The sequence below is a fragment of the Myotis daubentonii genome, chromosome 9 (genome assembly GCF_963259705.1).
Source record: "Myotis daubentonii chromosome 9, mMyoDau2.1, whole genome shotgun sequence".
Classification (NCBI taxonomy): Eukaryota; Metazoa; Chordata; class Mammalia; order Chiroptera; family Vespertilionidae; genus Myotis; species Myotis daubentonii.
This window is the reverse complement of record NC_081848.1, coordinates 3,861,266-3,877,672: the sequence shown is the minus strand read 5'-3', so window position 1 is coordinate 3,877,672 and position 16,407 is coordinate 3,861,266. Positions and strand designations below refer to the sequence as shown.

The 16,407-nt window shown below is 61.5% G+C and overlaps 1 protein-coding gene across 3 annotated transcripts in view; it reads right to left on the bottom strand.

Annotated features, from left to right (window-relative positions):
• FXYD6 (FXYD domain containing ion transport regulator 6) overlaps window positions 1-16,407 on the bottom strand; it is a 37,868-nt gene that overhangs the window by 18,264 nt on the left and 3,197 nt on the right. Inside the window, exon 1 of one of the 3 annotated variants that reach the window (XM_059707769.1) lies at window positions 14,852-14,918. The exons of the other annotated variants lie outside the window; for them this stretch is intronic. The gene's annotated coding sequence lies outside the window, so the exon portion shown is untranslated. Of the gene's footprint in view, window positions 1-14,851; window positions 14,919-16,407 lie in introns of those variants that run through there. 3 annotated transcript variants of the gene reach the window in all.

The window sequence follows — 16,407 nt, the reverse complement described above, 5'->3', positions numbered from 1 at the left end:
TCCTTCCCAGGAGAGGCAGGTGGCGCCCGGGCTCGGCTACGGCAGCCAAGGAAGCTTCCCTTTGAGAGGCAGAGCAGGGAGAGCCCCTGGGGCCAGGATCCAGTGAGGACAGGAGCAGGGAGCACAACGCAGAACCTGGTCGGGTCCATGCAGCGTGGCATCACCCGCTGAGCCAACGCGGGGCGAGGGGGGCGAATTCTGATCACACAGCTGGATCACGGCGGATGTGAAGGCCCCACTCAGGAACAAAGACCTGCCTTTGTGTGCTAGAGAGAGCGTTCCTGTCGCGGTCCGGTCTGCTGAAAGGAACACTGCCACCGACTCGGGAAGCACGCCCTGCTCCTCCCAGCCTCCCCGGGCCGGCGCCCCAGCCACACAGCAGCAGAGGCTCCTCGGGTGTCCCTGACGGGGCCGTGGGTACCACGACCTTGACCCTGAATCAGGCGGCCAAGTACTGAGGTCAAGTACTGAGCCTCTGAAGGGACACAAATGCCTCTCTCGCTGCTGCACCAAGAAAGTCACCTGGGCCTCTGCTCCCTCCCACACCGGCCTTTCTGCAGAGGGAGTGGGAGCGGGAGCGGGCTGCGGAGGGCGCTGAGAAGTCGGAGACGTAAATCCTGCTTCCAGAAGGAAGCGAGGAGGGAGGGGGCTGGGGGAGAGGGGAAGCCAGGTAGATGGAAGTGGAGCTGGGAGGGGGTTCGGGAACATTATGTTCCCCTACATTCCCCTCTGTGTGCATGTTGGGGATCCTGCCTCTGAGGCCCGGGGCCCCCGGCCTGGGAGGCTGAGGGCCTGGCCCCTGGGGCGGGCTCTGCAGCCCCCTCCCTCCCTCCCCCCTGCCCCCTCCACTGCTTCCCCTTCCCCCCTCCGCCGCTTCCCAGCTTGACTCTAGCCCAGCTGCACGTGCTGCCTCTAGAGGACCTCAGAGAGACTGCCCTTCCCACCTCTCTCCCACGCCCGCCCCACCTGCTGCCGACTGCGGCCCCTGGGAAACTGCCGTCTGCTGGCCACAGCGCCTCAGCCTCACTGTCCCGCCCCGCCTCTGCGCAGGCCTCCTGCCTGCACAGGGAAAGCAGACAGGAGGGTCCCCGCAAGCCTCCGCCCCCCCGCCCCCCCCCCCGCCCCTTCACACGCTGCTGGGGAGAGGCAGCTTGGAAAGAGGAGCCGCTAGCTGATGTCACAGCAACACACTGTCATTTCCGATTCCGCGCAGTGAGGTAGAGCGGACACCCATTCCATTGTGAACACAACTCGGGGCAGCCTCCCTTTAAAACAGGAGGATCCAAATCCCAGGGGCACGTCATCTACTCGCCCTCACCCTCCGTCCGCAGCCCGAGCACCCCTCCTGGTTCCTGGTTTCCACCTGCTCGCTCTCCTTCACCCGCAGCCCAGGGGACGCACCGAGGGCTCCCCGAGGCCTGGATTCCAGCAGGATCCCCAAAGAAAGATGAGGGGCCCCACTCCAGACAGGGCATGCCAGAAGGGACCCTCTTATGGGGTCTAGAATACCTGCGCCCCGTTATTTAGGCTAACTGCTTACTCTAGGTGTTACCGTAGGCCAGGGGACATGACAGCTTATGAGGATGCATCCAAGTCTTTCCATAAGAAGCGGCGAAAAGAAACCCCATTGTGTATAAATCGGATATAATTGAGATGTATATCTCGGCTAAGCAGGTGGAGTTAGTCTGTGCGCCAGTTAGCATGACTCAGGAGACTGAGGCCCCAGCAGAGAAATGCCAGGTCATGCCGGGGTCAGGGGCAGAGCCAGGCCTTGAACCCGTGCGTCCAGCTCCCCCTGGCTGCCCTAATGCGTGGGGCCAGGAGGTGCGTGCGGGGCTGGGAGGTGGGCAGGCCGTGAGGAGCCGCGGGAAAGGCTGAGTGTACCTGAGCCCCGGGCAGCTCTGCAAGGCACCTACAGACAGGAAGGTGACCAGGGCAAGGAGGGGGAGAAGGGAAGCCCCTGACAGGTCGGCGGCTCCACCGGCACCTTTGCTGGAAGATGTCGGGGGGTGGGGGGGACAGCGATGGAATGAGGCCTGAAAGGGCCTTCAGGGGGCATGGCGCCCACCTCCTCACTCTCTAGGGGGCGAGGGATGATCAGAAAGTCCTTTCCGATGACCCCAGCGGCCTGTGTGCCGAGCATGGCGCCGGCGACTATGACGGCACAGACCTGAGCGGTCTCGGCAGGCGAAAGGCCGGAAGCAGAAGGCCAGGACGGAACGCGACTGCGGACACATGGGTCCGCTTCACTGGCCAGGGCGGTCTTCAGGGCCCTGACACAGTCGTACTGTCCGGGAGGAACCGCGGGAGGCAGCCTGGCCGCACCCTGTGAGCAGGATCCCGGTGGAGAGGGGAGCGGCCCAGCCCTGGGAGGACCCCAGCTCAGGCCCGGTGAGGGCGGGGCTGCAGTTGGCATAGGACTCACACCCGCGATGAAGGGGCCGGGAGGGGACGGCACAGTCCACCACGGGATGCCCAGCCCTTGGCTCTGGGAGGTGCTTCCCTTCCATGAGAACTTGGGCATCACACAGCCTGCGTGCCGGGGGCTGGAGGCTCTCTGTCTACACTGGCCCCACCCCCTGTCCTCCTGGCCCCCCCACCCCATGTCCTCCTGGCCCCCCCAAACCCGTGTCCTCCTGGCCCCCCCACCCCCATGTCCTCCTGGCCCCCCCAAAACCCGTGTCCTCCTGGCCCCCCACCCCCGTGTCCTCTTGGCCCCCCCATGTCCTCCTGGCCCCCCACCCCCGTCTCCTCTTGGCCCCTCTACCCCCGTGTCCTCCTGGCCCCCTCACCCCGTCTCCTCCTGGCCCCCCTACCCCCGTGTCCTCCTGGCCCCCTCACCCCGTCTCCTCCTGGCCCCCCTACCCCCGTGTCCTCCTGGCCCCTCCACCCCCATTTCCTCCTGGCCCCCCCACCCCCATTTCCTCCTGGCCCCCCCACCCTCGTGTCCTCCTGGCCCCTCCACCCCGTGTCCTCCTGGCCCCCCACCCCGTCTCCTCCTGACCCCCCCACCCTCGTGTCCTCCTGGCCCCTCCACCCCCCTGTCTTCCTGGCCCCTCCACCCCGTGTCCTCCTGGCCCCCCACCCCGTCTCCTCCTGACCCCCCCACCCCCGTGTGTTCCTGGCCCCTCCACCCCCCTGTCTTCCTGGCCCCCCCACCCCCGTGTCCTCCTGGCCCCCCCACCCCCGTGTCCTCTTGGCCCCCCCATCCCCGTGTCCTCCTGGCCCCCCCACCCCCGTGTCCTCCTGGCCCCCCACACACCCGTGTCCTTCTGGCCCCCCCATCCCCGTGTCCTCCTGGCCCCCCCATCCCCGTGTCCTCCTGGCCCCCCCACCCCCGTGTCCTCCTGGCCCCCCCATCCCCGTGTCCTCCTGGCCCCCCCACCCCCGTGTCCTCCTCGCCCCTCCACCCCGGGGCCCAGGCTCCTCGCACTCACACAGGGCTGCACCTTTCCTTCCTACTGCTCATCGCCTCCCTGCTTCCCATCTAGATGCTGTGGCCCAGAGTTCTCCCGGGGCTGGAAGCACCAGATGGAAAGAAAGCAAGGGACACAGGACAGCCGTCACCCGCTGGACAGCTCTGTGTCCAGTAGGCCCCCGGGCGGCTTTCGTCCATCGGCCTAGCCCAGCGCTCCTCCCTCCGCCCCATCAGGGCTCCTCTCAGGGACCTTGCGTTCTCCCCTTAACCACCGTGGCCTCAACCCCCCAACTCTGTGCCCTTCAACACTCTGACCTTGACGTTCCCAGCCATGTGACCCAGAACCACACCCACGTTTCATCGGTTTCTGTGGAATGAAGGGTGGATTCTTCTTTATCTCCGCCCCTGCTGGGAGGCCGCCTCGCACCCCCTTTCCTCACGGAGCCCCAAAACCCAGCGGCACCTCTCTGACTGTCAACGCCTCCATGTGACCAGCCCCAGGTCAGTGTGCCCTGACCCAGGACCACCCGCACGGGGAGGGCGCTCTGAGCCAGTGGCTGGAGACCGTCCACCTCCTGCAAAGGGAGCCAGGGCCGGAGCTCCTGGCAGCTCCACGGAGCCCAGCCCCACTCACACACGCTTCCTGGGGCCTTGACCTGAGTGTGAAAGGGGGTGCAGGCGAGATGGGGAGTCTTCCCGGGGGTACAGAGCACTGAGCATGGCCATGGAATTAGCGAGTGTGGAGGTGGGAGTGCAGGGTGTGGGAGTAGCGAGGTGTGGGTGTGGGAGTGTAGGGTGTGGGAGTAGCGAGGTATGAAGTGTGGGGTGTGGGTGTGGGAGTAGCGAGATGCGGGAGTGTGGAGTGTGGGGTGTGGGATTAGTGAGTGTGTAGATGGGAGTGTGGGTGTGGGAGTAGTGAGTGTGTAGATGGGAGTGTGGGTTGTGGGATTAGTGAGTGTGTAGATGGGAGTGTGGGTGTGGGAGTAGTGAGGTGTGGGTGTGGGAGTGTGGGGGTGGGATTAGTGAGTGTGTGGATGAGAGTGTGGGTGTGGGAGTAGTGAGTGTGTAGATGGGAGTGTGGGTGTGGGAGTAGTGAGTGCGTAGATGGGAGTGTGGGTGTGGGAGTAGTGAGTGTGTAGATGGGAGTGTGGGTGTGGGATTAGTGAGTGTGTGGATGAGAGTGTGGGTGTGGGAGTAGTGAGTGTGTAGATGGGAGTGTGGGGTGTGGGATTAGTGAGTGTGGAGATGGGAGTGTGGGTGTGGGAGTAGTGAGTGTGTAGATGGGAGTGTGGGTGTGGGATTAGTGAGGTGTGGGGGTGGGAGTGTGGGTGTGGGATTAGTGAGTGTGTGGATGAGAGGGTGGGGTGTGGGTGTGGGAGTAGTGAGTGTATAGATGGGAGTGTGGGTGTGGGAGTAGTGAGTGTGTGGATGAGAGGGTGGGAGTGTGGGTGTGGGAGTAGTGAGTGTATAGATGGGAGTGTGGGTGTGGGAGTAGTGAGTGTATAGATGGGAGTGTGGGTGTGGGAGTAGTGAGTGTGTAGATGGGAGTGTGGGTGTGGGATTAGTGAGGTGTGGGGGTGGGAGTGTGGGTGTGGGATTAGTGAGTGTGTGGATGAGAGGGTGGGGTGTGGGTGTGGGAGTAGTGAGTGTATAGATGGGAGTGTGGGTGTGGGATTAGTGAGTGTGTGGATGAGAGGGTGGGAGTGTGGGTGTGGGAGTAGTGAGTGTATAGATGGGAGTGTGGGTGTGGGAGTAGTGAGTGTATAGATGGGAGTGTGGGTGTGGGATTAGTGAGTGTGTAGATGGGAGTGTGGGGTGTGGGTGTGGGAGTAGCGAGATGCGGGAGTGTGGAGTGTGGGTGTGGGATTAGTGAGTGTGTAGATGGGAGTGTGGGGTGTGGGTGTGGGAGTAGGGAGTGTGTAGATGGGAGTGTGGGATGTGGGTGTGGGAGTAGTGAGTGTGTAGATGGGAGTGTGGGATGTGGGTGTGGGAGTAGCGAGATGCGGGAGTGTGGAGTGTGGGTGTGGGATTAGTGAGTGTGTAGATGGGAGTGTGGGGTGTGGGTGTGGGATTAGTGAGTGTATAGATGGGAGTGTGGGTGTGGGATTAGTGAGTGTGTAGATGGGAGTGTGGGTGTGGGAGTAGTGAGTGTGGAGGTGGGAGTGTGGGTGTGGGTGTGGGAGTAGTGAGTGTGTAGATGGGAGTGTGGGGTGTGGGTGTGGGAGTAGTGAGTGTGGAGATGGGAGTGTGGGGTGTGGGTGTGGGAGTAGTGAGGTGTGGGGGTGGGAGTGTGGGTGTGGGAGTAGTGATTGTGGAGATGGGAGTGTGGGGTATGGGTGTGGGAGTAGTGAGGTGTGGGGGTGGGAGTGTGGGTGTGGGAGTAGTGAGTGTGGAGATGGGAGTGTGGGGTGTGGGTGTGGGAGTAGTGAGTGTGGAGATGGCAGTGTGGGGTGTGGGTGTGGGAGTAGTGAGGTGTGGGGGTGGGAGTGTGGGTGTGGGAGTAGTGAGGTGTGGGGGTGGGAGTGTGGGTGTGGGAGTAGTGAGTGTGGAGATGGGAGTGTGGGGTGTGGGTGTGGGAGTAGTGAGTGTGGAGATGGCAGTGTGGGGTGTGGTGGTGGGAGTAGTGAGGTGTGGGGGTGGGAGTGTGGGTGTGGGAGTAGTGAGGTGTGGGGGTGGGAGTGTGGGTGTGGGAGTAGTGAGGTGTGGGGGTGGGAGTGTGGGTGTGGGAGTAGTGAGTGTGGAGATGGGAGTGTGGGGTGTGGGTGTGGGAGTAGTGAGGTGTGGGGGTGGGAGTGTGGGTGTGGGAGTAGTGAGTGTGGAGATGGGAGTGTGGGGTGTGGGTGTGGGAGTAGTGAGGTGTGGGGGTGGGAGTGTGGGTGTGGGAGTAGTGAGTGTGGAGATGGCAGTGTGGGGTGTGGTGGTGGGAGTAGTGAGGTGTGGGGGTGGGAGTGTGGGTGTGGGAGTAGTGAGTGTGGAGATGGGAGTGTGGGGTGTGGGTGTGGGAGTAGTGAGGTGTGGGGGTGGGAGTGTGGGTGTGGGATTAGTGAGTGTGTAGATGGGAGTGTGGGTGTGGGATTAGTGAGTGTGTAGATGGGAGTGTGGGTGTGGGATTAGTGAGTGTGGAGGTGGGAGTGTGGGTGTGGGATTAGTGAGTGTGGAGGTGGGAGTGTGGGTGTGGGAGTAGTGAGTGTGTAGATGGGAGTGTGGGGTGTGGGGGTGGGAGTAGTGAGGTGTGGGGGTGGGAGTGTGGGTGTGGGATTAGTGAGTGTGTAGATGGGAGTGTGGGTGTGGGATTAGTGAGTGTCGAGGTGGGAGTGTGGGTGTGGGAGTAGTGAGTGTGTAGATGGGAGTGTGGGGTGTGGGGGTGGGAGTAGTGAGGTGTGGGGGTGGGAGTGTGGGTGTGGGATTAGTGAGTGTGTAGATGGGAGTGTGGGTGTGGGATTAGTGAGTGTGTAGATGGGAGTGTGGGTGTGGGATTAGTGAGTGTCGAGGTGGGAGTGTGGGTGTGGGAGTAGTGAGTGTGTAGATGGGAGTGTGGGGTGTGGGGGTGGGAGTAGTGAGGTGTGGGGGTGGGAGTGTGGGGGTGGGAGTAGTGAGTGTGTAGATGGGAGTGTGGGTGTGGGATTAGTGAGTGTGTAGATGGGAGTGTGGGTGTGGGATTAGTGAGTGTGGAGGTGGGAGTGTGGGTGTGGGAGTAGTGAGTGTGTAGATGGCAGTGTGGGGTGTGGGGGTGGGAGTAGTGAGGTGTGGGGGTGGGAGTGTGGGTGTGGGAGCAGAGAGAGGCCTGCCTGAGGCACAGGAGTCCTGCCAGGGGCTCCACGGAGGAGCTGAGGGACTGGAGATGCGGAGGTGGAGAGTCTACGTTGAGACCCAGGCGCAGCCTGGACTGCAGAGATGAAGGAATAACCATTCCCATGACCCACGGTGCAGGCCCCGCACTGTTCTTAGTGCTCTCAGTAGCCACTGTCATCTAGTCCAAACAGCCGACGAAGGACGTGCTACCATCAAACCCATGTTACAGGCAAGAAACTGAGGCAGACAGAGGTCACCAGCTGAGCTCGCCCTGCCTCCCTGGGTAGAGGAAGGGCAGTGTTCCTGCTGGGAGCTCCTCACTCCATCCCTGGGCCCCTCGTCCCTGGGGAGGGCTCCCCTCCTGGCAGCGGCCACCCTGCCGCTCGCTCCTGTCCAGCCCGGAGGCTGAGCTGCCGGCTCAGACACCTGAGGAAGTCACCACAGTTCTGCAAAGAGGCACAGGAAGGGGTCCTGCCTCCGGGGAGCCCGCGCCCAGGCAGCTCCCCGCACCTCCAGCTGCAAACGGACTCGGGAGAGGAGGCAGCAGAGACACTACGCACCCTCCCCACACACCCCCCCCCCCCCCCCCCGCCCAGGACTGATATTCCCTCAGAAGGAGTTTGTTGTTGTTGTTGTTTTGTTTGTTTGTTCCCCCCCCACAAGCAGATAGAGTCTTTATTCGAGCTAGCTCGACTCCCCGACCACACTCACCGACGCAGTGGCAAGCGGCAGAGAGAGAGCAGGAGTTTGTTTTAACCAATTACAGAATTGTGTAGCTGGATAGGCTGGGGTGGGAGCATGTGGCAGGGGCAAGGGTGGGGGCAGTGGGGCGGTGGGAGATTAGCCAATCCATTCCCCTGTCTACCTTCCGACTATAAAGGTCAAATGAGCTAACATAAGGGAAAGTTTTAGCAAACTGTAAAGCACTGTGATAACAACACCTACCACTTGTTAGGCATTCTTGTCAAGTACATTTGATCCTTACATCGGTTCTAAGAAGTGGCTATGATTATGATCATTCCCATTATACAGCCGGAGAAACTGAGGCCAGGAAGGTTGAGTAACTTGCCTTAAGTCCCAAAGCCAGAAAGTGGCAGCGCCCAGATTAGAACCCACGCAATCTAGCTCCAGCGCCGGTCCCCTGAGCCAAGCTGCATCTCCCTGCGCTACTGACACAGAAAGACGGAATGCTAGCTCGCTGCAGGCGCTTGGGGTCAGAGGAAGCGCCTCTGTGCCGGGCAGTTGTGGCTGCTCTGCCCTCACTCACCCCTCCCAGGGCGTCTTCTCTGGAGGGGACATGGCTCTGGCCACTCCAGCCCTGCAGGTCTCCTGGAGGCTGCCAACACAGCCCCTCCCTTGCAGCTGAAAGGACCCTGTGAGATTCAGTGTCCCTGGGCTGTCCCATGTGACCTGGTGAGAGAGGGTGCCAGCAGCGGCTGTGATGTGTGGGTGGGAGAAGTCCGCCAGCAGCCGACAGGGGACTCACCGGCCGAGAGCGGAGCTGGGAGAAGGGACAGGAGTCCCGGCTGCATGTGCCCCTGGCCCGTCTGCTCCCAAGCCAGCTCTGTGTGCCCACCCCCAGCGGCCTCTGTGCCTGAGACCCTGCCTCAGCAAAGCCGCATGGGGTTTGGGCCTGTCATTTGCAATAAAAAGAGATACCGATACCGCTGGCCACGCCACTGCTCTTCAAGCATCAACTGTTCATATGACGACTCTTCCCCCCACCCTTCGCTCAGCTCCCTCGTCCATTTTCTACCTTCTTTTGTGAATGGGGAGGAGAAGCAGAGATGGAGCAGGGAAAGGCCCAGTCCTGCCCTTCCTTCCCTCCCTTCCTCCTCCTGCTCTCTAACCGGGAGGCATGGTCTCCAGTCAGAGACTCGGATGGGGCAGGAGGGGCCGGCCCACAGCCCCGCCAGCAGAGGCCTGACAGCCCTGAAGGCTGGCGCCCAGCCCCTGCCTTCTGCCGCCTCCACAAAAGCAGCCTGCGTCACCGTCACCAGGCCCAGGCGGCACTGAGTCAGCCGGAACGAGACACACCCTCCCGCCACCCCTCCCCCCAATGGGCCCCCACCAGACACAGCAGCGAGACCAGCAGAGCGCAGGGAACAGCAGGAGGGAGAAGTCCAGAGGAAGAGGGAGTGAACGGAGATGCCCAGGGAAGTGGGGGAGGCAGCGAAGGGGCGAGGCCAGGGCTGCAGGCAGGCAGAGGCTGCTGAGAGGACAGATGTTCTTGGAGAAAACACCAAGCAGCCTCCATGCGATCGATCATCCTCCCTGCGAGGCCCCCGCTGGGCCTCCACTCCCGGCTGTCGGGTCAACCCCCGCCCCCGCGTCACATGTGAGTGTAATGTCTCCCCCCAACTCCCTGGCTGCAGGGGCTGCCCCGTGGGACACACAAGCTCCCTGCGGTCCGGTCGGGTCCGGTCCGGTCCGGTCGGGGCAGCCTGCTGAACACGGCCAGAAGCCCAAGACCGAGCCCTGGAGGGCCCAGCCCCTGCCCTCTGCCAGCACGCCGTCTTCCTCTAACCCCGTGGTTCTCACCCTTCCTAAAGCCACGACCCTTTAATGCAGTTCCTCATGTTGTGGGGACCCCAACCATAAAATTGTTTTCGTTGCTACTCCAGAACTGTAATGTTGCTACTGTTAGGAATTGTCATGTAAATATCTGATATGCAGGATGTATTTTCACTGTTACAAATTGAACATAATTAAAGCATAGTGATGAATCACCAAAACAATATGTGATTATATACGTGTTTTCCGATGGTCTTAGGCGACCCCTGTGAAAGGGTCGTTCGACCCCCAAAGGGGTCGCGACCCACAGGTTGAGAACCGCTGCTCTAACCCAAAGCCCTTCCAGAAGCCACAGCCTCCCCCAGGGGCCCTCGGTGTGTCCCTCGGGGAGGCTGGCCCCAGAGAAGCTCAGGCAGGGTCACGTGGACTCATGCAAAACTCAGGGGGGAAGGAGGGGTGCCGAGGCCGCCCGGGCCCTCCCGCCTCTGTGGGCTTAGAAAAGGTCAGAGCAGGAGATGTCAGGACAGACTGGTCCTCAGCCCCGGACCCGCACGAGGACCTGGGCTGTCCTAAAAGAAAGGGGGCAGCTGGGCTGCGTATGCTGCACCCCACCTCTCCCCTTCCCTGGAGGAGACGATGGCGGTGGGACGCAGATCCTCCCCAACATCTGGAAGACACCCTACTGACCAGACAACGTCACCAGCACGAACTCAAAGGCGCATCACAAGCCCAGGCGACGAGGGGCATCGCTGCCCCTTCACAGGTTAGGAAGGTGAGCTTGGTGCTGGCACCCGCCCAGGGTCCCGCAGCTAACGACGCCTTGGCCAGCGCCCGCTCCTAACTCTGTGGATACCAAGCGCTACTCCCTCCACGCTGCCTTGCTGCCCCGGCAGGTGTGGTGATGTGTGGGAGCCGAGGAAACGGGACATGCTCCGGACTCCAGGCCCGGCTGCCCCACTGGGCCAGGGGAGGGGGGCCAGGGAGGGGAGACCCCAAAGGAAGCGAGAGCGTGTCACTGCACGTCAGCACGCACTCGGTCCTTTCCCTTTCCCAGTGTCCCGCCCAGCTCTGCTGTCACTGTGACTGGTGTTGGGGTCACTGCGGGACCCTGGAGCCCCAGGAGGGAGGAGGTGGGAGGAGACGGGCTCTGTCCAGAGCTCTGCCCTCACTCCCGCGGAGCCTCAGAGGCAGCAGGCACTGGACTCCCTCCTCAGCCTCCTCACACCTCCCAGCAGCTGCCCGCATCCCGCTGCCCTCTGCCAGCAGCGCCATCTATGCCAGGAGCGGGCAGGGTCCCAGGCGGCTATCGGCCATCCTGTCCTTCAGAGCTCGGCCGAGAGGGGGCACCCATAGAACAACTAGCCGGGCACCTGCCAGCCTTGGAATGGGCCCGGCAAGGCGCAGCCCCCCCTTTCTCTGGTCTGGCTGGGAGTTGGATTGGGGGTGGAGGGGAAACAGAGACCACCCCTCCTCAAGGCTACACCCACACCCACAACATCCCCGAGGAGAGAGGTTTAAATTTCACCACATGCTTCTGTAAAAGGCAAATGCCTCCGATCCTAACAGTCATGCCTACCGTGGCCCGAGTTACTTTAACCCGATTGCTTTCCAAACAGCTGAGGTCGGCCTGCATTTAGGGAGAGAAATTGGTGGAGAAAAGGAGGGGAATTTGGGAACAAGGTGTAATTTGGGGAAACATGGCACCATTATTGCCCTAGTAACCAAGTTAACACACGTGTGAATGGCCTGCTGCTCCCAGAGCTGGCTCCTCACCAAGGTGCTCTAGCACAGTCCCTGCCTCTGGGCGGGGGGGGTGGGGGGGTGGGGGGGGTGGGTGGGAGGTGGGCGGCGTGGGGTGAGTGTCACAGACAGAGGCTGCCCCAGGCGGAGAGGCCACGCCCATCACCACGCCCAGGACTGAGACCCCAGACCTGTCTGCCCGCCGTGGCGGCTCTGCCAGCAGCACTCGGAGGGGAGCCCGGGGCCCACTCTAACCACGCACACAGCGGCTGAGGGGCATCGTACAATGGCCTGCCCGCCTCCCCACTGTCGTCGTGGCCAGAAAAGGGGTGGGTCTCAGACACTGTCCCGGACAGGAGCCCAGGGAGGCCTGAGGACAGGATGCACGTGGGCGCTGGGTGGAGCTGGAAAGGGAAGTGGGTAAAAACTGAGGACATAGGCATACACTTTGGACGTTAGTTAGTAAGTGTCACTATTGGTTCATCATTTGTGTGAAAAATAATGTGAACAGAGCCACTTAGAACCAGTCTGCACGCCTTACTCCTCAAACCTGTGGGATGTGTAGACTGGGTGGAGCGGCTCTGCCCACGAGGCACTGCCCACCAGGCCCTGCCCACCAGGCCCTGCCCACCAGACACTGCCCACCAGACCCTGCCCACCAGGCCCTGCCCACCAGACACTGCCCACCAGGCCCTGCCCACCAGGCCCTGCCCACCAGGCACTGCCCACCAGGCCCTGCCCACCAGACACTGCCCACCAGGCCCTGCCCACCAGACACTGCCCACCAGGCCCTGCCCACCAGACACTGCCCACCAGGCACTGCCCACCAGGCACTGCCCACCAGACACTGCCCACCAGGCCCTGCCCACCCGGCTGGAAATGAAGGACACCCTTTAGGATGAGCAGCAGCACGTGTAGCTCAAGCGTCACGGGCGTATCTGCACCTGGGAAAGCCCTCCTCCTACCCATGCGTCTCCTGCGCTTTCCTACAGAAGCCTGGCTCCGCCCTCCCTGGAGCCTGGGCTCCGCCTGGGCTCTGCTGAACCAGCCTCGGGAGCAGCTATTCCTTCCACCTCAGGAAGCACTGTCCGCTCTCCCTTCTCCCTCTGGCCTCTTATCTGTAGGTCAGTGTTTGTAACAGATGTGCCCCACTGTGCGTGATATTAATGCTGGGGGATGCAGTGGGTGTGCTGGGGCTGACTGGAACTCTGTACTATCTGCTCAAATTTTTCTTATAAATTAAAATTGTTTTTAAAAGGGCTATTAAAAGTAATTAACACTTAAATTACTTAACACAAAAACAGTTCCCTAACCTCCTCCCATCACCGTTCTGGCAGCCAAGCGCAGGGCCAGAGCCAGCAAAGGCCTGGAAAGCTGCCTTTTGAACAAGCGCTTGGGGCCACAGAGGCCACAGAGGGATCGCTGCCCCTCGGAGACAACGTGACAGCTCCCCGATTTGCATTTGAGATGCCCATCAAATAAACAGTAAACCAGTTATTCTGTTTATTTTATTTTTGTTAATCCTCACCCAAGATATGTTTCCATTGATTTTTAGGGAGAGTGGAAGAGAGAGGGAGAGACAGAGAGAAACATCGATGTGAGAGAAACACACCGATTGGTTGCCTCCTGCATGTGCCCTGACCAGGGCCCCGGCCAGAGAGGAGCCTGCAACCAAGGTATGTGCCCTTGACTGGACTCGAACCTGGGACGCTCTGTCCACTGAGCCAAACCGGCTAGGGCCGATTATTCTGTGTAATAACCTAACTTAAAGTGCTGGCCCCTCACAGATTCGAACCCGGACACTGAGGAGAGCAGAGGTGGTGATCTCCTAGTGGCGGAAGGACTCACAGTGGCCGGACCCCCTACTGGACCCCCACACTGCCCAGGCTGCTGGACAGACAGGAGCACGGCAGGCTGCCTCCGCCCCATCCTCACTGCCGCTGACACCTCCCAGGGGGTCCCTTCCCACTGGGTCCCCCCACACTGCGAGGTCTGCCCCCCCCCACAAGGGGGACACCCTGGGCCCACAGATCCCCATGACTCAGAGCTGTCTCTCTGGAGCCCAGAACCCACACAGCCTGGCTACACAGGGCAGGGGGCAGGGGGGACAAATCCCGGTATATATTATATTGCCTTGAAGATGGAGTGATTTCGCAGGAAGAGAAACAGGAAGTCACCAGGAGAAAAAGGAAGACCCCTTCCTTAGAAAGGGAAACGGCATTCACAAATCACAGATGCAGGCTTGGTTTCTGAGTCCCCTAGCCAGAGGAGGTGCAGCGCCTCACTCCCCCTCTTCCCCCCCCCCCCCACACCCCCGCCACCGTCCCTGCTGATGTCTCAGCCATTCTCCCAGGGGCCTCTCATAAGGGCCCTCAGAGGCAGGAGCTGAGCGCAGTCCCATGCGGCCACCGCCAGCCAGGCGGAGAGCCTACGGTGCCAGGATGAGTGAGGCAGCGGGACCCCGGCCGCTCCGGCCAGCGCGAGGCCAGGCCCCTATCCTTGCGGTGCTCAGGCCACCTCTAGGGGTTCTGGCTGGCGGGCAGCATCGCAAGGAAGCCCCAGCCAGGGCCCCGACAGCTGCTGGGCATGAGCGAGTCAGGCCAGCACGGGCATCGCCTCCTCCGTGGCTGCTGACAAAGGGCCATTCAGGGGAGGCTGACAAGCAATCCCAGCTGCAGGAACGAACTCAGAGCAGCTGCCCGGGCTGGGCCCCGCCCCTCCACTCCCCCAGCCACACCGCAGTGTCCAGGCAACCTCTGCCCACCTCCCTGAAAGCCTGGCTCTGCCCTTGTGGTTGAGCCTGCAGAGGTACGTTGCATAAAATCCCACTGTCTTGCTTGGGACATGGGGTGTGGCCCGGGGACGAACCGTGACCCATAGGGCCTCCTCCCTGGAGATCTGTCCTGGGTCTGGGAGTGAGCGGGGTACATGCACTTATGGAGGGTGTACTTGACCTTGTTTATCTTGGCTCCGGGAAACACACTGTCCCCAGCCCAGACACAGGCCCTCATTCCGTCCCCACAGAGCCACGGCCACACCTCCTCCCACACATGCACCAGTGTGTCCCCCATCGGACTACGAACTCCTCGGCGGCAGAGCCACGTTCTAGGCACATCTGAATCTCCAGGACTCAGCGTAGCTGCTCAATAAACAATGGTGGCTGACTGAATGAGTGCTTCCGGGTCACTACCCCTTTAAGTCCTAATCCAGGCTAAACTCAGAACAGCCTAAGGGTCTGTATTGACTTCCTAAGGAATGTTAAAACTTCCTCAGTCCCCAGTCCCCAGGTCCTCCCTTCCGCTCTCTAGGTCTCCGCCAAACCCCAATCACCAAAATGCTCCGAGGAGTCCGCTCCTGCACTGGCCTCCGCCCTTAAGCATCCCGTACCTAAGCTGGAGTCCAATTCTTCGTTTGAGACTCCCAAAGGAAGCAGGCCGGGTGAGAACCTCCGCCTCAGGAAGGCGTGGCAGCCCTGTGTGAGTGACAGGAGAAGGCAGCTGGGAAGGACGATGGCGTTCACCCCTCCTGGTGGGAGAGCGGTCCCCCCCATGCTCATGGGCTTCCTCCCTGGCGCCCACCTGAGCACCGCCAGGATAGGGGCCTGGCCCCACTGCACTGTCTAGGGCAGGAGTGACCTTGCCATTGAAGAGGGAAGTGGGAGTGGAGGGGAGAAGGCGTGGACATAAGTAGCTAAAATGAAAGCACAGTGGGCCACAGAGCCTTGCGGGGGGCGGGGGAGGGGGGTAGAGGGGGCGAGGACAAGGGGGCAGGGAAGAGGAAAGCCTGTGTGTCTCCTGGGAATCAGGAAAAATAGTTGAAAGAATGAGCACTGGGAAGTGCCTCAGAGGATGATGTCATAACTACAAAATGCCACTCGGACAGCAACGTCACTGCAAGCATTCCGACAGCAGCCGAGACGCACGGAGTGTTTACTGTGTGCCGGGCACACACAGCACTTTACACACTCACCCTGCCCAGTCCTTGCACCCATTTGACACGCGGTGAGAAAACTAGCGAGCCTGGGGACGCAGACTGGAGCCCAAGCGTGCGTCCCCAAGGCCAGCCGAGTTAGCAGGCTGCAACGGAGAGCTCCTTCCAGAAGGCCTTGGCACAGGCAGCAGGAGGCAATCATCAGAGAAGGGGGCTGGGATGCCCGGTGACAGCCCACAGAGCCCCTGCAGTGCCAGTGCCAGCGCCGGCACCTCCTTATTCGCAGGCAACGAAGAGCCATGTCTGACAGGCTGATGAGGTCAAGGGGACGGACTGGGACCGAGCCAATGGAGCAAAGGGGCCGTCACAATGGCCTGGGTGAGGCGCAGCTGGCCACGCTGCGCGGGCGTGAGGCCCTGTGAGCGCGTGCTGTCTGCGTCAGGTCTGCCAGCTTATGCATGTGTCTGAGAGGGAGAGTGTGTGCGAGTGAGTGAGCATGTGAGCGGGTGGGCCTTGCTGTGGAAGAAGGTTGCAGAGCCTTCCTGGTGGGGGTGGGGTCAGGTCAGCAGGGGGAGAGGAAGGGACAGGATAAACCCATCGCTCTGCCTGAGCAGGAGGGCCTGGTGCGTGGGCAGCCATCGTCCCACAGCTCTGTGAGATAAAGGAAGGCCACGGCGCCTGGCAGACCGAGGGGCTCAACGATCGTCTGTTAAAACGACGCTCCTGGCCTCGGGTCTCTTCTGAGGTCTGGCTTTGCCCTTTGGCTGTGTGGGGCCCCGGTCATCCGCACTGGACCCTCCCTCATCGCCGGCCCCTCCGCCCCAGATCAGACGTTCTGAGTGGAGCAGCCGCACTGCAAGTCCCAGCCCTCGCCCTGGGCCTGTGCGCCCTCGCACATCTTCATATAAACTCCAAGCGGGCTTCCTGCTTTCCCAGGTCAGGCTCTCCCTCCTCCCTCCTGTTCCAGAGCAGAGATGCTGCCACAGGCTCCCCCCTTCCAGAGGAAAGCCCCC